The 25,845-nt window shown below is 41.6% G+C and overlaps 1 protein-coding gene and 3 non-coding genes across 6 annotated transcripts in view; 3 read left to right on the top strand and 1 right to left on the bottom strand.

Moving 5' to 3' along the window:
* Positions 1 to 25,845, top strand: part of NFIB (nuclear factor I B) — a 354,487-nt gene that overhangs the window by 59,190 nt on the left and 269,452 nt on the right. The window lies entirely within an intron of this gene.
* On the top strand, positions 19,268 to 19,339 carry TRNAH-GUG (transfer RNA histidin (anticodon GUG)). The gene has a single exon. It is a non-coding gene; the product is annotated as a tRNA-His (tRNA).
* On the top strand, positions 21,652 to 21,723 carry TRNAH-GUG (transfer RNA histidin (anticodon GUG)). Its single transcript has one exon. It is a non-coding gene; the product is annotated as a tRNA-His (tRNA).
* Positions 23,024 to 23,095, bottom strand: TRNAH-GUG (transfer RNA histidin (anticodon GUG)). Its single transcript has one exon. It is a non-coding gene; the product is annotated as a tRNA-His (tRNA).

Genomic DNA, 25,845 nt, shown 5'->3' with positions numbered 1-25,845 from the left:
GCCAAACAAAGATGATATCATCAATAAAACGCATCCAGGACAAAACCTGTCCCCCATGCTGGTAAGTATGATCGACCGCCTCCCTCTCCCAGAATCCAAGGAAGAGATTGGCGTAAGAGGGGGCACAGGCCGCCCCCATAGCCACTCCTTGGATCTGGAGAAAGAGGCGGTCCTTGAAAACAAAAAAATTGTGATTGAGGACATACTCCAATAGTATAAGAAGAAGATCCATCAGCTCAGCTTCCATGCCACTTGATCTCAAATAGAACCTGATCGCTTGCATACCCAAGGAATGGTCAATGGAGGTGTACAACGATTCCACATCTGCTGTGACCAAATACATATCATCATCCAGAGTAATATCCTCAATCCGCTGCAGAACCTCCGTTGAATCCTTTATATATGATGGCAAGGTGAGTACGATTGGTTTGAGGTAATAATCAAGGAATTTACAAATCGGTTCACACAATCCACCTCTCCCAGAAACAATGGGTCTCCCAGGTGGATTGAGACTGTTCTTGTGTACCTTTGGAAGGAAATAAATAGTCGGTATTATGGGATGTTCTACCATTAAGCCATCATATACTTTTTGTGTGATAAGGTTTTCACTCAAAGCTTTCCTTAGAATATTTTCAATTTCCTTCCTAAAGGTACTTGTTGGATCCCGTTCTAACCTCTTATAACATCTGCTGTTGTTTAACTGGCGAAATGCCTCTTTTTCATAAGCCAAAACTGGCCAGACCACCACATTCCCGCCCTTGTCTGCTGGTTTAATCACCACATCTTTCATATTCTTCAATTCTTTCAAGGCAGTTCTCTGTGACCCTGTTAGATTGTCATATTTTTTATGTGCAGGAATCGACATGATGACATCACACATAGATCTCACAAAAATATCTACATGCAGACTTAAATTCAAGGGCGGGAATGTGGTGGATTTCCTGGCTATGTTGGGAGGAAATGTACTCACCTGCTGTTCCAGTTGTTCTGCGAGGAGTTCTTCTAAAATCTGGAGTGCCTCCAGTTCTTCTTGGGCTGTGAAACAAGAAGTCATGTCCTCTTTAAAAAAATGTTTTTTAAGCAATAATTTTCTAGCAAAAAGAAAGACATCTTTTATGGCTGTAAATTTGTCAAGGGGTGCAGTGGGACAAAAGGTGAGTCCCAATGATAGTACCGAGATTTGTGCATCTGATAAAGAATGATTGGACAGATTAATTACCTTCAGCTCAGACGGTTCATCATTCTGCTCATTATGTTTGCGTTTGTTCACAAAACGACGTGTATAGTTTTGGGGTTTACCATCTGTGCTCCTGGAACTAGATGTAGAGTATTGAGTAGTGTTACTTCCATTGGAAATCACTGAATTGGAGCGGGTACAATCAGATAACTCCCGCATTTTCCATTTATAAATCCTGTTCTCTGTTAAGTCAGATAAATCACGCTGGTATTTTTTCATCTTGCCATCTTGTATATCTGACTCCCATTTTTTGTAATCCAATTCTAGTTGTCGGTCCCAATTGATGGTATGTTCAGGAGTCGCCATGGTTTTAATCTTCTCCTGTAGGGAAATAATCTGAGTTTCCAACAGCTCCAATGATTTTTTGTCCAAACCAATCAATAATTCTATGAATGTTCTAGAGCATACATTGCACGCTTCTTCCCACTTTTTTCTAAAGGTGTCATCCTCAACAGGGTAGGAGGGAAACAATTGAATACGAAGGCCTCTAGGAATCATGTGTTTGCACAAATATTGCTCCAGGGTGGCCTTATTCCACCAGGTTCTGGCTCTTTTAAATAGCAAGTTGCGCAATTCACATTGAATATCCTTCAATTCAGAGGGTGATTCAGATGCTATAGTTGTCCCATCTGTAAATATAGTATTCAAACGACTGGCCCACTCATTTTCCTTTAACCGAAAATCCATATTGGTTTCAAAAACATACACACCTAGTATTTACGAGAAAGAATTTAAATCAATATCAAACCCAAAGCAATCTCAATACTAGATAAAAAAACAAAGATACCCGCAAAAACTCAAAGCACCAACTAAGTATCAATGTATAAATAACACAAAGAATTCTTTTGATTTTAAATCTAAATTTATTACCACAAAAATGTTTTTAATTGTAAAAAATATTGGTATCAGGAAAACAAACACATAAAAACATTTAAAAACACACAACAAGAGTGGAGGTCGCACTGGACTGAGCAGCTCCAGCAGGTGTATAATCTGCTAGTGGTGTAGGGGATGAGAACAGCCGCAATAAATGTGTGTATAGAGAGGCCCAGTATTTAGTATATATAAATGGAAATAGGCTCCTATTGCCCACAGTATCACAAGATCAGGGCACTTAATTGAAAAAATATATCTGTAGCATTGCAAAAATCATACCCCTATCACCACTATATAGTAAGAGCATATAAGGTAACAGAACCAATGTAAAGTTACACACACATGCCAGTATTACATAAGCCAACATACATAGGACAAAATGTGGAGCATATACATGAATCACTGCTCACCAGCTGCGACCTCCACTCTGAGCCCCGACGGACCGTTTCGCCCCTGCTTCTTCAGGGGGGCTACAGAGTGGAGGCAGGAGGGGAAGCTTTTATAGGGTACACAATAGTAATTAAAGAGTCCCTACATAATGCAATAATCACAGGCATTCCTGCATTAGGGGTATTTTAAGTCTACTTCCCTCCAGCTCTGTGGAACATAACCTAAAATACAGTCCCATAAAAGTGACACAGACATCACTTATTGTTTAAGTCATTCACAGGCTGAGAATGTGCCCACATTCTAGGGCTGGCCAAGCTTCCTGATGGGGCTGGGGATGGGAGGGTAAGTAGGGCTATGTGAGTGTGAAGAATGGCCACCCTATGAGACAGGGGAGAATGGGTGAGCAGACTGACCGCAGTCTTGGGGAGGTCAGGTGATGACGCCACGGCCCTGAACTACATGACTGGCAGGTGTACTAAGCATGTCTGGGGCTGACTGGAACAGCAGGGCACATGTGTGACAACATCTCCATTCAGACTCCTCCAAAAGGTTGGCTTAGGAACCCTGTTCAAGTTATCATGGGAATTCCAATGGCGTAAGTAATCATACACCTCCTCCCTATCCTGTGGCTAGGAGATAAATGACTCTCATAGCAAAACCCATTTAATGGGTTGGCCTTGCAATGTATGAATATAACGGATCGACATTTTTTGAGTTGTATTTCGCGCTATTCGCTTAGCATGTCGTAACTGGCTATTTGAAAATGCTTCATCCACTTCAGTTGTATTCACTGATATCACAATGTTCAAAGAAGTGGCTACCTGGTACCAGTACCGTCAGAGAGAGAATCATGTGACTCACCTCTGCAACTCTCTCTGGTTAAAGGGAGTCTATCACCAGGGTAATTATATTAAACCAGCAGCACAGCTAAATGGGTCAGGCTCACCAGAATGTAACATATTTTCTGCATGAAAGTTTATGCAAATAAGCAGTGTGTAACGCAGAGTGCATCTCAGTTGCTCCATACTGCTGAAATATGCCCTCCAGCCCCACCTCTATTCTTTGTGTGACAGGATCAGGGAGTTATCCTGAAATCTTTCTAGAGCTACCCTTATATTCCCCATACTAGCTATAATTTGTGGGAGACATGGCACCAAGTGTTCAATTCCTCTGCAGTACCACCACAGGAGAAACAAAGTACCGTATATACTCGAGTATAAGCTGAGTTTTTCAGCACAGTTTTTGTGCTGAAAAAGTGCTCCTCGGCTTATATTCGGGTCATTACGGTAATTTTCTGCTAGCAGGCCAGGATAGCAGACCCCGCCCCCCCATGTGGCCACGTAAGCTCAGGCCCGCACCCGGCGTGTGGCTGCTTCCTGGCCTGATAGCAGAAGTACCATAAATACTTCTGCAGTTTTTAATGTTCAGCATCGCCACGCTCCTGGCAGGAGCACGGCGATGCTGTGGGCCCCAGCGCCCACCCCGGTGTCTGGATGCCAGGTCTGTAAATGTAGAGTAGAGAATGTAGTCTGCAGAGCGGTCGCCATAGAAACTGGCACCTAATAATAATAATAATAATAATAGTAATGCTTACAGCAGAGATGCTGAAGTTTATGCCTGCAATCTCTGATTTTAGGCATAAGCTTTGGCATCTCCGCTGTAAGCGTTACAGTGGAGGTGCCCTCCGGAGGTGTCCTCCCCCCTTCTGCTTGCCCCATACCTTTAAAGTTGCTTGCAGGAGCCGACCTGTTCCGATGTCAACCGGGAGCCTAATGAATGCTCCCAGGCCTGTCATTGCTATATTACTATTACGGCTGGTCTATGACCAGCCGTAATAGTAATGTAGAGACTCTCCCATAGACGGCAATACACTTGTAAAAAAAAAATTGTAAAAAAATTGTAAAAAAAATTGTAAAAAAATTGTAAAAAAAAAAAAAAAAAAAAAAAAAGTTTAAAAAAAAAATATAATAAAAAATAAAATAAATAAAAGTTCTAAATCACTCCTTTCCCTAGAATACATATAAAGGCGGGTTCACAGCACCTGATCTCAGTTATGCAGGTTTCCGTTTTTTCTGTCGGCAGAGGACAGAAACCGACATTCAGTGTCTGTCGATGAGCGTCTTCTGCTGCCCATGGCGAAACCGTTATGCATAACGGAGATTGGGCGCTAGTGTGAACCTGCCCTCAAAGTAGAAAATGACTGTGACACATACATATTAGATATCCCTGTGTCTGAAAGTGCCCGGTCTACTGAATATAGGGTACCTGCAGTGCTTCTATTCCGTCGGGAAGGGGTTAATGGGAGCACTGCAGATACCCTATATTCAGCCAGGCTGAATTCCAAGTGGGGGAAGAAAAAACCCAGTCCTCAAGCTCAGGGAAGGGGCAGACAGACAACCAAAACACCCCCATCCCTTCCCCAGCATCTACTGCACCCAAGAACTCGGCCATTTTAATTTTTTAAATTCTCCAGCAGCTGCTACATTTCCCCCCTAGGCTTATACTCGAGTCAATAAGTTTTCCCAGTTTTTTGTGGTAAAATTAGGGGGGTCGGCTTATATTCAGGTCGGCTTATACTCGAGTATATACGGTACTTCAACAATACCATAGAAATGAAAAGGATTATTCCATACACAACATTTCTCACCTATCCACAGGACAGCCTGCTGTCAAAACCTTGAAGGGATCTCGGCATTTAGAATCACTTACTTGCTTCTCTGAATTGACCTAGATGTTTATAGACAGATAGAAGTCTGTGTATTTGTTATATTATACGATACACTGAACTGGTCTATAGATATATTAGGTTATCAACGTTTGCTTTCTTTTTGACATTACTTTAGTTGGGTTTCTATAGGTTGTTGACACTTGGACATTACATGAAATGGCCTGAAAGTCTATTGATCTATCTCCCCACTCTTGGAATTTTGAGAGTCTTGTTCACTAGAGAGTTAAACTGTTTCTGATATATTATTGTTGTATTTATTATCATATACCTGTGCTGGGTCTGCTGCTGTATCAGATGTATAGAATATAATTGTGCTCCCTGAGGAACCCTGGGATATTCCACAGAGAAATGTGTCGGATCAGGGATTTGTATATGTTTGAGTCTATTGTAAGGGGAACCTACCAATAGCTACTTCCTTTTGTTTGTGGGTGTAGACTATGATATTTTCAGGTTTTATATGTTGTTGTTTTTTTGTAGTAAGGAGTCACTAAGAGTTATGTTTCAGATGGAATGATTGTGTATCCACAGGGTAGGCAATGTATGATTGCTGGTGACCCCACTGCTAGACTTTAAGGTAGAGAGGGCCCTTGAGCCTCAAGCACTGCACCGCCATCATGCCAAAACACTTTAAATGGTGCAGGAGGGCACATATGTCTGATTCTCTCTCCATTCAAAATCTTTCCAAAGTTTGTCTTAGAAACCCCATTAAAGTTAGCATGAAAATTACAACGATGGTACCCCAAGTTATCACACACTTCCTCCCTATCCTGTCGCTAGATGGGAATAAATGACTTTCATAGGATCGGATTTAATGAGTAGCTCTTGTAATGCATGGACATGATGGACCCCTAGAGAAACATATTTTTTCAGTTGATCTTTACTCTATTAACTTAGCATACTCTAACTTGCTATTTGAAAATGTGTTTAGAATGGTATCTGCTTGTTGCCATTGCTACGGTTTGTGAGTGACAAGCTTTAAAGGGACACATCTGTCTGGCATTTCTGATTTAAAGCCTCAGATTGATAGTGACCGAGCAGTGATGTTAATGAATATTTACTGTAATTCGGCTTCTGTTAATTAATTTTCCATGTGTTATCAGTTCACTGAGATACGCCTTCTAAGAAATTACATGTGCCCAGTTTTTTTCAATTCCAAGCTTTCTTTAACTCCTTAAGCAGATCTTATTTTCAATTAGGAGCAGCAGAAAACAACGCAGTAAACTAATAATACAAGTGTCTTAATGTGGCTGGGGAAGTAGGAGGCTTGCTAGGCATCCTTTGTAACTCAGTTGCAATACCATATGTCTCTGTTGACATTAAAGTGCTTAGTTCCAAATGAGTTGGCTTCATTCAGGCATCTTAATTCAAGAGTGGATGATTGGATCTTAAGCTAAAAACCTATTAAACAGTAAGCACTTATGTATCTGGGAGGTATTAAAGGAACATCATAGTGTGATGCAAATAAATCCTCCATCTAGTACTGGTTGGATAAAGCTTACTTGATCTCCAGATATCATTAAGAACAAGCTTATAACATAGACTTTAAACCCAGGGGTCATTTTATGTGTTTGAGTGATTTTCAGCACAAAGCTCGGGTAACCTGACTGTTTGTAGAATCATTTCTTGTTAGCGGTATTGAAATAAAATAGATCCAGAAAAGAGTCTCCTTTTCTACATCCAAACCTTCACACAATGTAGAAGTATACGTAACACAATGTATCATATAACCATTTGGTGTCTTCTGGAATAATTGCAAATAATACATAGTGACTATATTTGGGGTTATTTAGGTGTATCAATATAAAGTATGACAATCTAACATTGTACAAAAATAGATCTCTCCAAAAATAGAGAAAGCACAATAAATCCTCACAGAGAGGAGCTTACAAGTTGGGAGATAAAAGTGTCAGAATATTGATTTAATATTGATTTGTTATTAAGATGGGCAGATTGTCAGGCGATTCTACTCAGTATGCTTTGCCGGTTTAATTCACTGCCTGTGTTTAGGCTCTTAATGTATTGTACCTATTGGCTGCAACTGTAATGTGGAGCATTTAGCAATAAAGGTTTCCTTTCCATGGTGTAAGTAGTGTTATTGCAAGGGCAAAATAAAGAAATGATAATAAATGTTTTATTAAAATTTACTTTAGACGTTGGGCAAGCAGTTCTCTTCTATGGATGAAAAGTCAATACATATCATTTAATACTCAATGTATGTGATTTTTTCTGAAAATCTTACAATGGTTTGTTTTATTTGGTTTTGCAGATGACATTTAAGTATATTTTATTATTTTTCTAATTTCTAAGTATAATTTACTGTAAGAATTATTACAAAAAATGTTATATTCAAATCTCACATAAATGTAGTTTAATTTGTTTGAACCTGTAATACGTCAAAAGCCTTAGGTTGAGAGATCTTGATGCACTTACTGCTCAAGGTGATCATATAGATTGATGAAGGCTTCTCTACCCACTAGCTATGTCAAATAATGGCACTTGATAAAGACCTCTTTTTTCATGTATCATATAATAGTTGTCTTCTAATGCTAGACATAGAGAACAGATTTTGTGGACAGTCTAATATGTAAAAAGGTTACCCCAACCTCATGCAGTCAGGTGTTTGGGGAAATGAGGATCAATCATATCAGATTTTAAAATGCATAGTCTGCTGTTCTCAGCCAGAGATGTCTAGCAAATGAGGATGCCAGGATCAAAATTTGACAGATCTCATATTGGTAACCATCAATACGTAGTGATAGTCTTGGACAACCCCTTTAATTCATTGATTTATTCTCTAATGTTAAAGTATAGGAAAACAAAATTCTCACAATGTACTAAAAGGAAACAACTATGCAAATTGATCTATTCTTGACAACCAAACACAACTGCAATACATTTGCTGAAGAGTCAATCAATAATGTGAGTCAATCAATATATTCTGCAACCCAAGTCATATATGAACATTATTTTTATATGATTCATTATAACAATGTGTCGGTGAGCTGCATTGTCAAAGCAGTTCTACATCAGGCCATACATTAAGGGGATGTGTCATGACTAGAGATGAGCGAGTAGTATTCGAAACAGCCGTTTCGAATAGCACACACCCATAAGAATGAATGGAAGCGGCCGGCACACAGACTTTGCCAGCAGCCGGTTGCTTAACCCCCTATGTGCCGGCTGTGTACATTCATTCCTATGGGTGCCTGCTATTCGATATGGGAGTTTTGAATAGTACTCGCTAATCTCTAGCCATGACAAAATGACCTATTGCAGCAAGTTTTTATGTTAAACATTTTTTAAACAAATTATTATTATTATTATTATTATTATTATTATTATTATTATTTTTATTATTATTATCATTTAAAAAATATATAAGAATCCTGCCGTTTCAGCTGTGGCCACTAAGTCTAAAATAGTCTTTCACGTCCTGTTTTTTGGAGATGGACCAAGGGCTATAGAAACAATAATGTGGAGTAGACCCTATAGACTTTTATAGGAGAGTTTTCTAGGCATCTCAAAATCTGTAGTAGCCCACTCTATACAAATTCACAGTTCTCACCCGATTTGGGTGAAATTTGGCACGCCCCCCTCTCCACCCATAGGAGCAGAATACTGCGCATGTTACATCTCGCTAGCTTCCCCCATCATGAGATTGGGTCCCCTGAAGTTAGGCCCTATGCATATAATGGGGAAAAGTGAAGATGAAAGTGAAAGTACGGAGGAGAAAACAACAGTTGTTACTGACAGGGACGGATTATAGCGACGGTGCCAAAAGTCGCTGCTAAAGGGGCCGCACCACCACACACACATTTCGCAAACACCATATAAACATCAAACAGACAGCACACATACACCAACCCACAAGCACAACCCCACAGAAATGCTACAACACAACACAAACACCAGAGCACTCTAGACACACACAACACAAACACCACCCCACAAATACACTTGCACTGCGCACACAAAAACACATGGATCACATGCACATATACACGGACCACACATATGCATGCACACACGCATACATATACACGGACCACACACGTGCATGCACACATGCATACATACACATGGATCACACACATGTAGACACACACATACACGCACGCACTGACAAAACACATCTGGTATTCGGGGGGCAACACGGTGGCTCAGTGGTTGGCACTGCAGCCTTGCAGCGCTGGGTCCTGGTGTTCAAATCCCGCCAAGGGCAAAAAGCCATCTGCAAGGAGTTTGTATGTTCTCTCCATGTTTGCATGGATTTCCATCCCATATTCTGAAAAAAAAGACATACTGTAGGGGAAAATGTGCATTGTGAGCTCTATGTGGGGCTCACAATCTACATAAAAAAAAAAAAAAAACACAACTGGTGTTAGTGGCTGCTTGCACACCACAGTATTTTTCATGGGCTTCCGGGCCATGGATTCGGCGGTTCCTTGGACTTCTTTGTTATGTTATGTTATGAATTTTGCAGGCTCCATAGAAGGCTATGGAGCTGTAAAATCCACAGCCCGGAGACCCGTGAAAAATCCTGTAGCGTGTAAGCAGCCTTACTGAGCAGCAATATTGGTCAGGCGAAAACTGCCCCATAGTAAGATTGTCAGTATTGCTTACTATACAGGGAGCTCTCATCACTGAACTACTACAATAGATAGTTGTGTAACTGGAAAACAATTTTACTCTTTTGTCCGTGAACTACTTATAGATTACACTGGAAGGAGGGGGAAGGGTTGCACTATGTTCTTATTTGGTGTAAATGTTTTGTATGTTTGTGTAAGGGGCATAAATTTTAATTTTTTTTTATCAAAAAATAGTTCAAAAAATAGTTGTAATAGTTTATACTACATAATATGTATTGAATATGTAAAATCAATTAAAATGTTGAAATTAAAAAAAAAGTTGTTCACATCAATGTTACAACAAATTTGGAAAATGCCAAAATAATAAAAATTTAAAGTGAAAAAAAAATATTTACTGTAGCACTCTGAAAATGTGACGCTGAAAATTTTACTTTAGCTAGCATAACCAACTATTTAACATAATTCCCGTGAGCGAAGCCACAGGTATTCTACAGTACTAGTGAAAAATATACTTAAAAATAAGTTTAATATATAAATTGATTTCAAAATAGGTCTTTTTTCCGTAACTGATTTCTTTCAAAGTAGGGAGCTAAGGCCCAGTTCACATCTGCGTTTGGGTCATTCCGTTCCGTTCCCGCATTTTTCATGCGGAAACTGAGCAGAAACCACACTGACCCCATTATAGTCTATGGAGTCCACGGGTTTCTTAAGGTAACTGCTTTTTTTATGCGGATAACTTTACATTCGGGAGGTCCCCAAGCAAACTCTCCGAATGGAAACCCGAATGCAGATGTGAATCGGGCCTAAGTTACTGCATATTTATGACTGGACAGTTTCAGCCTGTAGTTTCTACTCATGCACCACTTTACACATACTGAAAAGATTTTGCCATGTGTAAAATATACAAATATGTAATCGTTGCAAAGAAAGGAAATATAGTGGTTCTAAACATGCTATTACGTTATACATTAGACTTAAGCTATGCTGATTTAGCCATCCTTGAGCTAAGGCTTAGGGCTCATTTAGTCTTTAGATACAATACATTAAATTTGTGGCTAGCAGAAGTCTTCATTCCAGTAAAGGATTACTTCCATCATGTGTATTGGAGAAAAAACCTTCTGGAGCTGTGCATGAGAAAAGGTCAGAATTGCTTTGACCTACTCTCACAATAAAATTACACAATGTACTGAATGAAAACTTAAAAGGGATTTCCCATCTCCCTGTCTGCTGATTCTTCTTATCACTTCCTGTATTCTTCAGCAAGCTGATGAGCGGGCTTTGACTGTTTGATAGACTGGACACTATGAAGGACCTCAGTAGATATAAATATTAAAGTTATTTATCATAAACAATGTAGAAGCAAAAAAGGAAGGGCACTCACCCGTAGACAGACATCTTCTAAAAATTATCCTTTATTAGGAGAAATGCTTGATAAAAAAAACAACCATAGGGAGGGAAGGAACAGCAAATATGGCGAGAAATAGGCAACAGCCGTTTCGCGCTAACTTGAGCGCTTCTTCAAGCCTTCAATGCATACACAGAGTGATGAAAAATACAAGGTAATCATGTTATTACCTTGTATTTTTCATCACTCTGTGTATGCATTGAAGGCTTGAAGAAGCGCTCAAGTTAGCGCGAAACGGCTGTTGCCTTTTTCTCGCTATATTTGCTGTTCCTTCCCTCCCTATGGTTGTTTTTTTATCAAGCATTTCTCCTAATAAAGGATAATTTTTAGAAGATGTCCGTCTACGGGTGAGTTCCCTTCCTTTTTTGCTTCTACATTGTTTATTTTATATTACACTATTTGGATGATGAGCACCCCCGGACTTATCACACACAAAAGTTGTTTCTTCGTGAATATTTTCATCTATCAGGCATTTTACATTTGGGATTTCTTCCATAATTGTTTGTTACTAGCAGTGCCATCCTTATTTTTCCTAAAAAATTTCCAAAAGTTATTTATCACCTGCTCTTTTTTTGGCCATATTTTTGGCTTTTTTTTAAAATTAGTTTTACTGAGGTGCCTATTTGTGATGTAGGTGCACCTCCTTGTTAAATGTTGTACACATACGTTAGTTTAGATGTGTCCAACCACATCTGATAAAAATAACCCTTAAGAATCTGCCTTAATGGAAACTAATTTGCTTAGAAATACAAAATATGACAACATCGTCCAAAACACATACTGAATATAAGTGGACTCTAATGTATAATAACTAGAGATGAGCGAACACTATTCAAAACAGCCGTTTCAAATAGCACGCTCCCATAGAAATGAATGGAAGCGGCTGGCACGCAGACTACGTCCATTCATTTCTAAGGGAGCGTTCTATTCGAAACGGCTGTTTCGAATAGTGTTCGCTCATCTCTAATAATAACAAATATATATTACTAGCATCTGCCCGTGACTTCGTCAACGGGTTGGTGTTGGCGCAGAGCCGCGTATAGTTAGGCAATTGGTGTTGTGTATGGTTGGTGGTGTGCACCCCCGCGCCGTCCCCCTGGGTGCCCCCGTCCCTCTTTCCTCCCCGGGGGATCCCGACCTGCCGTTTGCCCCCGGCCCCCCTGTTTCCCTGCGACCCTGACCCTTTCTCCCCCTCCTCTGCCCCAGCCCCCCTTCACCTATTACCCCTTCCCCCTCCCGCGTCCATGCCCCTTCCCCCCTTCCTCTGACACCCCTTTCCATCGCCCGCGGTCCTCGTTTGCCAAACAGCAGCACAAACAAGGTAAGTATGACACTACACTATGGTATACACCACAAGAAAATCTGATAACATGTAATAAAAAGAGTTTTATTAAGTATCAAAAAAATATATAAAATTACATGGACATACATATGAAAGGAAAAAACTGCAAGTACAAGGAACCAAATTGAAGGATAGGGTACCAGTTGGAATACGGCCCCCAAAAAGGATTACTGCACAAAAGACATAATGTTATCATGAGTAGTAATACAAACAAGGTCAAAAACCTGTATACACAATAGGGTGACTACAATACATGAAATGACCTTAAATGCTTAAGCCAGAATAAAGAGATGTCTCCCACATGGAGCATGGACCCTGATACCAAATAGCCATATTAGTATAAATAAATATCCATGCCAGGATGTAAATAGTAACTGGACAGAATGGTTCAAGGCTTACCCATGTGGTAGTGCAGACCGCCAGGGGACCGGACCCTATACTTCAATGCCCAACGCGTTTCGGCGCGGAGGCCTTCGTCAGGGGACTAATATGGTAAGGACACAGTTGTGGGTAGGGCTATTCAATGTTACTGGAGGCAATTATGTACTATATTTAAGCCTCTATTTGTTTTTTGGTTTGTATTGTTCTGTTTTTGTTCCTCGTTTGCCAATAAGGACAGACGTGAAAGCCCCCTTGCTCACCTGTTGATGTCAGCTGTGATCAGTTGCAGCCACCAATATTAATCTCATCTATCTCAACAACACTGGTGTTATTCACACATCTTAACAGATCCGTTTTTACTGTCAGCTCTAGGCTATTGTTCTTGTGACTAAATACAGAAAGAAAATATGTCTAAACAAATAATCACATAACCCAATTATATTGTATATAGAAAAATGACAACGCTCCCACATGAGTCTGCCTTTCCCACTAATCGGCAGTGAAGCCAAGTGCTTTCATTGTATATTTATAGGGTCAGATTTCCCCATCTGCACTCAGCTGGCCTCCAACCTTTGTGACTTTTCAGGGCCATCCAATTAGTGATCTGCTGCACAACTCAAGTTGTATTGGGTTTTGTAGGATGGGAATAGCATAACCTTATCCCCACCCGGCAAAGCCTCTCCAAATCCCCCTCCATTTTATTACTGCTCCCTACGTCAAGCCCCTGTTGCATAGCCCCCTAGGCCCCTCACTGAGATGGGCACCTAGTAGGTCATACTTTATATGGAGAGGAAACTTGATATCTTTAAAAAAAAAACCTGCTAAAGATGGATGCACAATGCCCTATTTTTGACCAACATTGCTTTATTGCTTTTCTAAAAGAAAACCTTTTTTTTTTTTCTGAATGGACATATACAAATTAAGACTAAGGCAAAATGCTGCAAAAAAAGCTGCAAAAAAGACTGTGGTGGAAACACTCAACGGTTTTTACTGCAGCGTTTTTCACAGAAAATACTCTATTATACAGAAAACGTCAGCTATTCCATAGATGTTATTGACATGCTGCCATTTACAAAAACGCAAGTGTTTTTGAAATCGCAACGTTTCTGACGCAAATTTTCTGCAATGTGTGGATGGGATTAGCCAAAATCCCATCTACTTTGCAGGTAGTGTAAGGCTGCATTCACACGGAGTAACGCGCCGCTCATGTGTAGCAGGTAGCAGGTCCGTTTACTAGAGATGAGCGAGTACTATTCGAAACGGCCGTTTCGAATAGCACACACCCATAGGAATGAATGAAAGCGGCCGGGATGCAGGCTTTGCCGGCAGCCGTCCGCTTAACCCCTGCATGCTGGCTGCGTCCATTCATTCCTATGGGTGCCTGCTATTCGAAACGGGAGTTTCCAATAGTACTCGCTCATCTCTAGTAAACACGTGTCAGAGTGAGCGCTGTAAAACAGAATCCCATTGACTTCAATGGGTGCCATCTTATGCGCACTACACTTTGAAATCAATGAGTTAAAAAGCCTCCCATTGATTTCAATGTATAGCGCACGTAAGACAGCACCCATTGAAGTCAATAGGATTCTGTTTTACAGCGCTCACTCTGACACGTGTTTACGTGTCAGAATGAGCGGCGTGTTTCTCCGTGTGAACACAGCCTCAAACGAAGTTTACTAAGCAGCTCCTTATTCCTGATCATAAACTGTAGTTCTCTGTTTTTTTTTCCTCTTTTTTGAACATTTATTTTTACATTTTAATAAATGAACAAGAAGTAGAGCTTAGACCCTGACCTCTAGCAGTAGTCACACTGGTTCCATAACTGCAATGGATTTAATGCTAAATGTCCCCATATACTTAGAAAATCTTTTATGCCACAGCTATTTCATGCATGCTAGTCAGTGTTCATGTTTTTTAATGGGAAGAGCCGAGCCACCAACAGCCCCTCTGTCAGGTCAGACTCAGCAGATGATGTCCTGCAAGGACAATTGAACAAACCCAGCTATTCCTCCTGTCACACACATCTCTGGTGTAACAGAGCTCAGCACACACTCAGCTCTGCTACATCTCTACACTCTGTTGTAGAGATGTAGCAGAGCTGAGTGTGTGCTGAGCTCTGCTACACACGAGATGTGTGTGACAGGAGGAGTAGATGGAGGGATGGTTGGGAGTAGTGTAGATACACCAGAGATGTAGCAGAGCTGGCCGATGTTAGCAGTCTGATGCAGCAGAGCTGAGTGTGTTAACTGCTGCATCAGACTGCCATATCTGCCAGCTCTGCTACGTTGGGTAGTAGTAGAGTAATTGAGCTGAGTGTGCAGTATCGGATTAACTCCCCCCCCCCCACCGTTGTCCACTTACCTGCAGCTCCCAGATCCTCTTCTTGGTCCGGTCCTCTGTCCGGTCTTCAGAGCGCCCTGCCCCCCTCTCCCCCGACTAGTATTATAGAGAAGGTGGGGCTTAGCAGAGTGTGGGTGGATCTCCCCGCCAAGTACCCGCCCACACTCTCCTAGGAGAGTGTGGGCGGGTACTGGGAGGAGAGACGTGAGTGATGCCCTGCCTACTAAGCCCTGCCTACTCCCTGCATCTCTACAATACTAGTCTAGGGAGGCGGGGCGCAGGGCGCTCTGAAGAGGACAGAGGACCCCCTAGACTAGTATTGTAGAGATGCAGGGAGTAGGCGGGGCTTAGTGCGGCTGGAAAGTGTGGGCGGTGAGACGTCAGAAGACTCTGAAGACAAGTGGACAGAGGATCGGACCAAGAAGAGCTGGGAGCTGCAGCTATGCAGGTAAGTGGACAACGGTGGGAGGTTAATCACTACACAGCGTGGGGTCCAACAATTTTTGGACTACATGCTGTGTAGTAAATAGGATCGTTTTTTAAAATCCAATCTCCGAATGATCGGAAATTGGATTTTAAAAACGATCCTGAAATGTCAAGATCGGCTCAACCCTAAGTGCTGGCAATGTAGCAATGTCCAATGTAGCAGAGCTGGACCTGCTACACACTCAGCACTGCTGCATCGGATTGCTACATCGGTACAGCTGAGTGTGTAGCAGGTTCAGCTCTGCTTCATCTCGGCATAGGAATGCATTGACCAGCATTGATTGGCCGAATGCCATACTTCTGTATGGCATTCGGCCAATCAACAATGGTCAATGCATTCCTGTGGGAAAAAGTCAGCTCGCGCATATCGCAAGCTGACAGGGATCCCGACGAGATGGAGCCCCAAAGAGTTGTGTGAGTAACATTTCCCCCCTAAATAAAGGTTATCCCTAGCTAACCTTGCCGGTAGATCTGTTCCTGTCTCACAGTCATATACTTCACAGTCCCAAATTAGTCGAATGGTAAATCCACCTTTCGTCTAAATTGGAGGTTATCTGTTTCCGGCTGCCAATTACTTTTTCCGATTTTTTTTCACTGCCCCCGTTGTCGTAGTTCCTGTCCCACCTCCCCTGCGCTGTTATTGGTGCAAAAAACGCACCAGGGAAGGTGGGAGGGGGATACGAATTTTTACTGCGTTTGCGGCCTTGTATTCGATTGTAATCGAATATCCCGAACGACCTGCTATTCGATCGAATCTGTATTCGATCGAACAGCATTCGCTCATCTCTAGTCCTGAACCACATACAATTGCAGCATCAGAATGAGCATAACACTCCTGCATAACTTTCTCCTGTGGAGAAAAGCACAGTTATAATTGACATTTTTTTAAATGCAACTTTTCTGCAGAAGATTTTTTCTGCAATGTGTGGATTGGATTGGCCAGAATCCCATCCACTTTGAAGGCTCTGTAAGATGTTGCGTTTTTCGCAACGTGGGGCCCCAGCCTTAAAGAGGAAGTGCTATAGTGCTCATGAAAAAGGCTAGTGCTGTTCCTGTCGTTTTATTGTTAACATTTTCACCTGCGTTTGCATTGTAGATGCATGTAATCTATCATGTCCTGCATTGGAATTATTGGTAGGAAGTGCAGAAAAATATCTGCAACCATGATCACTTTATTCCTAAGTCTGAGAGCCAATAGAACATTTACATATATATACTTATATATGTTTGTACTTTAATATAGCACTGCACATTTATAAACATTTGTCACTCTTATTAAACTTTTTGATGATAACTTTGCCTCCTGTTGAGGGTTGGTTAAAAGTCTTTGTAATAAACGGCTCAGCCTTATCAGCACTTACTACTGTACAGTGTCTCTGCAAGTGACTGTAGGAGTCACAGTGGGTGCGACTTCATCTCATGCTGTGTAGTATCTGTTGTCAAAGATAACAAGCAACTACTCTATTGAATGGTGACTTTATCTGTTTTCTAATAGTGAAGCTACAGGATATGACTATAAGCTAGCCATTCATAGACATAAAGATCAAATTTGCCCTATCAACACTTTATATATTTAAGGCCTTGTTACATATGTTGAACGATATTCAAGAACAAGCCCTCCTCGGAGCATTCATTTCAGATCATTGATAGGTCCTATACAAATTGCTTATCCCCATACAGTTTGCATCTGTTGGCAATACATTGCTCTGTTTACACAGGCTATATGCTGCTAACAATCTAGTATCTTTTACGTTACGTAATAGATACAATCATTTGACAATCCATGTGTTTGCTTTGTTGTCAGGTGATTTTTTGAATGTTTAAATGAACCAATTATCAGCAATGAAAATTTGTAGGAATGCTTGTTTTAATCTGGACTGGCGTTGGGGCCCCAAAGTGGCCACCCTGGATCCGGAGCCTGATAACTCTGGATCCCAGAGTCAGGCCTGGCCATAACGATAATAGAAAGGGACACAGCATCATGTGCCGCAGAACCCCTTTCCAATAGAAGCCTGCCCAAGGGAGGTCTTTAAAAATAACAAACATTTCATTTTTACTCACCACTCCTAGGCGTCCAGGATCATCTTCTGGCCTTTAGGTGACGTCATCCATTCTAGACATCACCGCTGAACCAAGGCTGGGAGAATGCCACACGTGACCACTGAGGCCCAATCACAGGCCTCAGCTATGATGTCTGAAACGTGTGACCTCAGCTGCAGACCCGAAGAGGAAGCCGGCAGTGTACCCTGCACACAGTGTTATGTCCCTTAGTGGTCCCTGCACACAGTTTTATGCCCCATAGTGGCCCCTGCACACAGTGTTATGTCCCTTAGTGACCCCTGCATACAGTTTTATGCCCCATAGTGGACCCTGCACACAGTATTATGTCCCTTAGTGGCCACTGCATACACTATTATGTCCCATAGTCGCCCCTGCACGCAGTATTATGCTCCACTGTGGACACACATAAACAATTATTATACTCTGGGGTCTTTTAAGACCCCAGAGTATAATAATCGGAGACCCGGGGGGAATAAAAACATAAAAAACCCACTGTCTCCGCTGCAGTCCTCCGCTGTCACCCTTCTTCAATGACAACGGACGTCACACACCCCGGGACGAAGGCCGGATTCATGTGACGTCAGAGACGTCAGACAACTAGGCCTGAAGCCTGCCTGGATCGTGGAGAGGTAAGTAACAGTTTTAACAGTTTTTTTTATGTTTCTTACCTCTCTCCAGCCTCCGAGTATAATGATAGTCTTTGTGGGGTCCGCGGTGTCACTTACTGATCCCGGCCCAGACAGGATCGGTAAGTAAATGGGGACTGTTACCGGCTGGAGTAACTCTAACTGGTAATGGCCTATTAAGAAAAAAGAAAAAAACGCAGCAGTAGCAGAGTTCATTCATATCACTATGGCACTAGGGCACAATAGTGTGTGCAGGGGCCACTATGGGTTATAATATTGTGTGCAGGGGCTACTATGGGGCATAATAATGTGTGGAGAGGCCACTATGGGTTATAATAGTGTGTGCAGGGGCTACTATGGGGCATAATACTGTGTGCAGGGGCCACTATGGCATAATAGTATTTGTAGGGGCCACTATCGGGCATAAAAATGTGTGTAGGGGCCACTATGAGGCATAATAGTGTGTGCAGGGGCCACTAGGGGGGTTATAGTGTGTAGGGGCCACTATGAGGCATAATAGTGCCTTGGGGCCCAGCTGTTTCTAGTTAAGTCACTTATACCGCCCCAAAAAGGACAAAGACAAAAAGTATGTATACATTGAAACAATGATACTCTTGGGTAAAAAAACATTGCTAAAAGTAGAACAACTAAAATTCAATCTATTTACTGTCTACACACTGGAGTAATGTGCACTTACTAGACTGTCATTTTACTATTTCTATTACAATGAAAGACTGGTACTAATCACTTTGATGATGCTCTTAAAGTCACAATGTGAAAGTCCATGTGTACTTCCCTGGTGGCTTGCCGTGATCGTATAGTGGTTAGTACTCTGCGTTGTGGCCGCAGCAACCTCGGTTCGAATCCGAGTCACGGCAGGAGTAAAGTCTCCTAGCACGGCAAAAGGGAAGCTTTTGCTTAAATTAGTTATTAGTCATTATTGTTATATTTACAAGAAACTAGGACCTTTTACATACACAAATTATAAAGTGATTAGAATTTCCAGATGCTACATGCTTGTCCTGGCAGTGACAGGCCTGTGTATTGAAGGACCTTCCCATGTCTGAATGGTGGACAATGAAATTGTGTGCACTGCTTATGCTTGTCGGTGAGTCACATGATCTACTCTACTGGTGGTCTATGTGGACCGTCTTTAGCCTATTCCTCATGTGCATGTGCCCTCAGGTATCCACTGTTCCCAAATCTACTAACAGCTAGAGTGGAACAGCCTAGATAGCAGCCAATTCATTGAAATGACCAACCTGCTTTTCTCAGTCCAATGATGTACCCCTTCTGAAGGACTGTCAACTGGGCAAAATGTCTTTGAATGCATTATAGAGGCATGTCTAGCAGTCAGTGACCATTCACCAAGAGGTACACTACCTAACGTAGCCTCCGGGCAGTGGAGGAAGCACCTCTATGACCTCTTGTGGCATGATCCAGTGAGACCTGTTCACATGTTGCAGTCTTTTAACTGACACCATATGGTAAGGAGAACTTTTTTGTGATCTGTTCACTTGTTGTGGTGCTATGTGGTGTCTGCCATTGCTGTGGTGCGGTGCCTATGGTCGCTCTCCCTGTGGGTGCTGTATTGTGGTGGTGGGGGTAGCTGCTCAGTGCCGCACCCAGTAGTGTAGAGACCCACTATAAAGAAGTCGCTGTGAAGTGGCTAGTGGGCTTATACATCTTGATCACTATATATACTCGTAACCTCTTGTTCAGTATTGTAGAATTTGCTGAGAAGCACAAGATCAATATGTAAGATTGGGATGCGCGTCAAAGTCTTTTTTTTTCTTTTTGGATATTGTAAGATTCAGTGTATAATCTTTTACATTTGTGCAACATCCCAGAGTGCTCCTGCTTATATTGTGTTTGTCTTTGAGCCTATGGGTTCTGTTTGTATGTCCTGTCTATATGTTATGTCTTTAATGTAATTGTAGTGTCTGAAATTAGTGGGGAGTGCACCGGAGCCAGGGAGAGAGAAGTAATGCTTTTTTATGTTTGTATCATCCCCTAGGTCTAGCCAAGAATATAATAACTGCTCTTGGGTGGTCCACAATGGGGCATAATACTGTGTGAAGGGGCCATTATGGGGCACAATACTGTGTGCGGGGGCCACTATGGGGCATAATACTGTGTGCAGGGGCCACTATGGGGCACAATACTGTGTGCAGGGGCCACTATGGGGCATAATACTGTGTGCAGGGGCCACTATGGGGCATAATACTGTGTGCAGGGGCCACTATGGGGCACAATACTGTGTGCAGGGGCCACTATGGGGCATAATACTGTGTGCAGGGGCCACTATGGGGCATAATACTGTGTGCAGGGGCCACTATGGGGCACAATACTGTGTGCAGGGGCCACTATGGGGCATAATACTGTGTGCAGGGGCCACTATGGGGCATAATAATGTGTGCAGAGGCCACTATGGGTGATAATAGTGTGTGCAGGGGCTACTATAGGGCATAATACTGTGTGCAGGGGCTTCTAATAGGGTTTAATACTGTGTGCAGGGGCTACTAATGGGGCATAATACTGTGTGCAGGGGCCACGATGGGGCATAATACTGTGTGCAGGGGCTACTATGGGGCATAATACTGTGTGCAGGGACCACTATGGGGCATAATACTGTGTGCAGGTGCCACTATGGGGGATAATAGTGTGTGCAGGAGCCACTATGGGGCATAATAGTGTGTGCAGGCGCTACTATGGGGCATAATACTGTGTGCAGGGGCTACTATGGCATAATAGTGTGTGTAGGGGCCACTATCGAGCATAATAATATGTGTAGGGGCACTATGGGGCATAATACTGTGTGCAGGGGCACTATGGGGCATAATAGTGTGTACAGGGGCCACTATGGGGGATAATAGTGTGTAGGGGCCACTATGAGGCATAATAGTGCCTTGGGGCCCAGCTGTTTCTAGTTAAGCCACTTATACCGCCCCAAAAAGGACAAAGACAAAAAGTATGTATACATTGAAACAATGATACTCTTGGGTAAAAAACATTGCTAAAAGTAGAACAACTAAAATTCAATCTATTTACTGTCTACACACTGGAGTAATGTGCACTTACTAGACTGTCATTTTACTACTTCTATTACAATGAAAGGCTGGTACTAATCACTTTGATGATGCTCTTAAAGTCACAATGTGAAAGTCCATGTGTACTTCCCTGGTGGCTTGCCGTGATCGTATAGTGGTTAGTACTCTGCGTTGTGGCCGCAGCAACCTCGGTTCGAATCCGAGTCACGGCAGGAGTAAAGTCTCCTAGCACGGCAAAAGGGAAGCTTTTGCTTAAATTAGATATTAGTCATTATTGTTATGTTTACAAGAAACTAGGACCTTTTACATACACAAAATTATAAAGTGATTAGAATTTCCCTATGAGAATGGGAAAATCTTTTTATTTTCCCCAACAGTGACCCCTGTAGGCAGATTATATGTTTACATGCTCTAACAATAAGCCTGTACTGTATTCCACTGACATCCCATCTATTATATAGCAGTCCATAAACATAGGCATAAAAGTATAACAAAAATAAAATAAGTATATAATATAATCAATTCATGTTCACTTAACCAAATGTGTTGTTTATTTTTATGTCTAATAGCAAAAAAAGGATATCATTTATTGTCTGTAAAATAAATATATTTTGTAAAATGTCAGTACAGCTAAAACACAGCTCAGAATAGCAATATTGTTATTACAATACTTGATCTACAAATTCATAAAAAATAGTTTTCCCGTATGGTCAACTGGAATAAAAATGGCTGAACTGCTGTTTTTTCACTAATTAATTTTCCATAAAAATTTGGGTAAAAAGTGATCAAAGCAATGCAAATTCTCCAAAATGGTATAACCAAAAAGCACATCTGGCCCCACTTAAAAGATGCGCCATATATAGGAATATATATATTAAAAAAAAAAATACTGGTGTCAGAATATGGCAATTCCAATAAAGGTGTTTTTTTTTCTAAATTTAACATTTTTTAGGCAGTCAAAATGTGAAAAAAAAAAAATTATATGCTTTTAGTATAAACAGAATTGTACCAACCCATAGGATACAGATGACATGACATTTTGGCTGCTTAGTGAACGCTGTAAAAACAAAGCCCAAAAGAACGTCACGCAAATGGAGATTTCTCCAATTCCAATCCCCATCTTGTTTTTTTTTTCCAGTTTCCCAGTACATTGTATTGATTATTAAATAGAACTATTACAAAGTATAATTTGTCCTGCAAACATTAAGCCCTCATATGTATCTGTAAATGGAAAAATAAAAAAGTTAAGGGGTTTTGAAGGTGGGGAATCATACAAAAAATTTTTTTTAAAAAAATGTCAGGAATGGGTTAAATTAAAACTCACGGCAGTGCGAGCGTTAAATTACTTCATTTTGTCTTGTGTTTTTCTGTATACAAAACCATTCAATGGTACGGAATTCACAAACGTTTAAATGTTTAACAAAATGTGTTTTGTGTTTATTTAAGATATATAGTGGAAAAAACTGTTAATAAAAACACCTTCCCTTTTGCCGTGCTAGGAGACTTTACTCCTGCCGTGACTCGGATTCGAACCGAGGTTGCTGCGGCCACAACGCAGAGTACTAACCACTATACGATCACGGCAAGCCACCAGGGAACTCTGTATAGCTGCTAGCACAAACACTGATAGAGCAGACGTCACAGGACAGAGGACTAGTGTGCCACCTAGTGGATTGTCAGCACATTTACATGTAATGACCTTCAGCTCCTAAACGGAAGACAGGACTAGAAGAACAGGAGGACTGTCACATTTTACCTAAATATACATAAATAATACATAAACAGTTACATGAATAATGGAACTATCTCAAAGTTATCACCGCCTATATACAAGAATAAGGCTTCAGATGTAAGTTATCTGTACCATGATACATTGTAAGCAGTGACAATGATCTGGTAAATTCTAGGCAGCAGCTATTTATGTTTATGTGCACTCATAGTAACTTCTATGCTATAAAACCAAGGTTAAATGATTACAAACCTGTCATTTTTTTCTTTGCACAGGTTTAGATGTTGGGGCAGGTTTTAGTAAAAGGACATGAGTACAGTGCAGAAAGTGTTTTTAGATATATCTGAAGAAGAATCTCATAGTAAGCTTCGAAACGTCATATTCTGTCATCATTATGAGTGTCATTAAAAAAGGTATCACCTACTGAAGACTTGCAAGTGTTTTTTTTTTTTTATATTACAGAGTGACTAAAATTCTACCTGACTATACCGAATACCACTCACTGAAAGTTATAGGGGAATTCCTAGAATATAGGATTGATGATCTAAATTAATTGGAACAATCCATGTCTGTGAAAAGGGTTTTCTGGGTTACAGCAGTCCACTGATGACTTTGCTTCCATGGGATGTGCCTATGATTCTGGTAAGCAGGGAAAGGGAAGTGGGAGAAAGAGTCGGAGGTGGGACAAAAACAGGCTGTGTGAATCACACCACAGATGACCGGTGTCCTAAGTTTTAATATTGACAATTATTAATTATCTCAAGAGAGTAGCGCAGTTTCTCCTCGCATCCATCGGTCTTTCTTCAAGTTTTAATATTGTTCCCTTTCTAAGAATACCTTTCACCATTGCATGGCAAATACAAAATGAAGCTCCGAGGACTCAATGTAAATGTTTGTAATAGTAACACCCCAGCTGGCATATGCTGTTTGTAATACTGGTGCTTTAGGGGGCATTCACATGGAGTAACGCAGCGCTGATTCTGGCACGATAACTCGCATAAGAATCAGCGCTGCAAACAGAATCCCACTAAGTTCAATGGGTTCCGTTTTACGTGCAGTACACATTGAAATCAATGGGTAAAAAAGCCTCCCATTGATTTCAATGTGTACCGCGCGTAAAATGGAATCCATTGAACTCAATTGGAGTCTGTTTTGCAGCGCTGATTCTTACGTCTCCGCTGCGGGCAAATCGCGGCGTTTATGTCCCGTGGGGCCCCGGCCTTAGTAAGGTTTGAGAGCAAAACACATAGGAAGACAAGGATGAGGTATTGAAAGAGCAAGAAGCAATCATTTTAGCCTGTATATTTTTATGGTTCTATTCAAATATGGTTATTTCCATGCCTCTGTACAGTGAATGGAGAGCGGCATGCGGTCCCTTCTCTATTCACTTTCAGAAACAGACGGTACTCTATTTTCAAGATGGATGTGGGTCCCAGAGCAGGGTCATTTTAATACACTTTTGGGCCCAATGCAAAGGTTACAAAAGTGGACCCCCTTTGCTGCAAACAGGAATAACCACAGCGGCACAATTTTGTGAGCCATACCAGTGTCCCATTTGACACCACCCAGCGTTCCTGGGGCCAGTAGTTTGTAGGATGTGGTGTGTGCTACATTGTCAGCACACAGTTTGGCTACATATAGCAGCAGACAGGGTGAATGACCTACTGTCTGAGAAGCAGTCTTGGAATCTGGCCTGACCCAGAAGTTTGCATTTAATATAGACTACAAGGTGTCAGAATAGCATACTGTTCATACCCCCAGGATATCAAGGAAATTACAGAAGCACAGACGCTATACATGAAGATATCCTATACAGTGCATTTTACTTTGGACCAGGGGTCAACAACCCTCAGCTCTCCAGCTGCTGTGAAACTACAACTACAGGGCAAGCATACATGCTGCGAGCTTCACAATAACTGGAGTACTGAAGGTTGCATTTGAGAAGTACATTACTGTGTACATGGCCCCTTTAACCATAGTGCCGACAGCGCCTGTTTACCCTCCTTTTGGGACCTGAGGCAGGAGGGAACAGGTAAAGGTGAGTATTAAGGTTTTATCTTTAATATATACAATGGGTGCAACTGAAAGGGGACATGACACTGTGGGGGCAACCCAGAGGGGGACATGAAACTGTGGGGGCAGCATTATATTTTGTATAGGTCAGGTATTTCAAAGTGTTGGTGATGGGGAGCCCACTTGGAAACCTGTGCACTGGGCGCACCAATGTGTTAAAATGTCCCTGACTGTGTACAAGGTAATACTGTGCAAACTGCTACACCAATCTCCCACGTACCAGGCGTGTTGTTGTGCATACTGCTACACCTTACTCCCATATACCAAGTGTATGAAGTAGTACTGTGCATGCTGCTACACCTTACTCCCATATACCAAGTGTATGAAGTAGTACTGTGCATGCTGCTACACCTGACTCCCATATACCAAGTGTATGAAGTAGTACTGTGCATGCTGCTACACCTGACTCCCATATACCAAGTGTATGAAGTAGTACTGTGCATGCTGCTACACCTGACTCCCATATACCAAGTGTATGAAGTAGTACTGTGCATGCTGCTACACCTGACTCCCATATACCAAGTGTATGAAG

Source organism: Leptodactylus fuscus, chromosome 1 (assembly GCF_031893055.1).
Source record: "Leptodactylus fuscus isolate aLepFus1 chromosome 1, aLepFus1.hap2, whole genome shotgun sequence".
NCBI classification, from domain to species: Eukaryota; Metazoa; Chordata; class Amphibia; order Anura; family Leptodactylidae; genus Leptodactylus; species Leptodactylus fuscus.
This window is presented reverse-complemented; position numbering and strand designations above follow the sequence as displayed.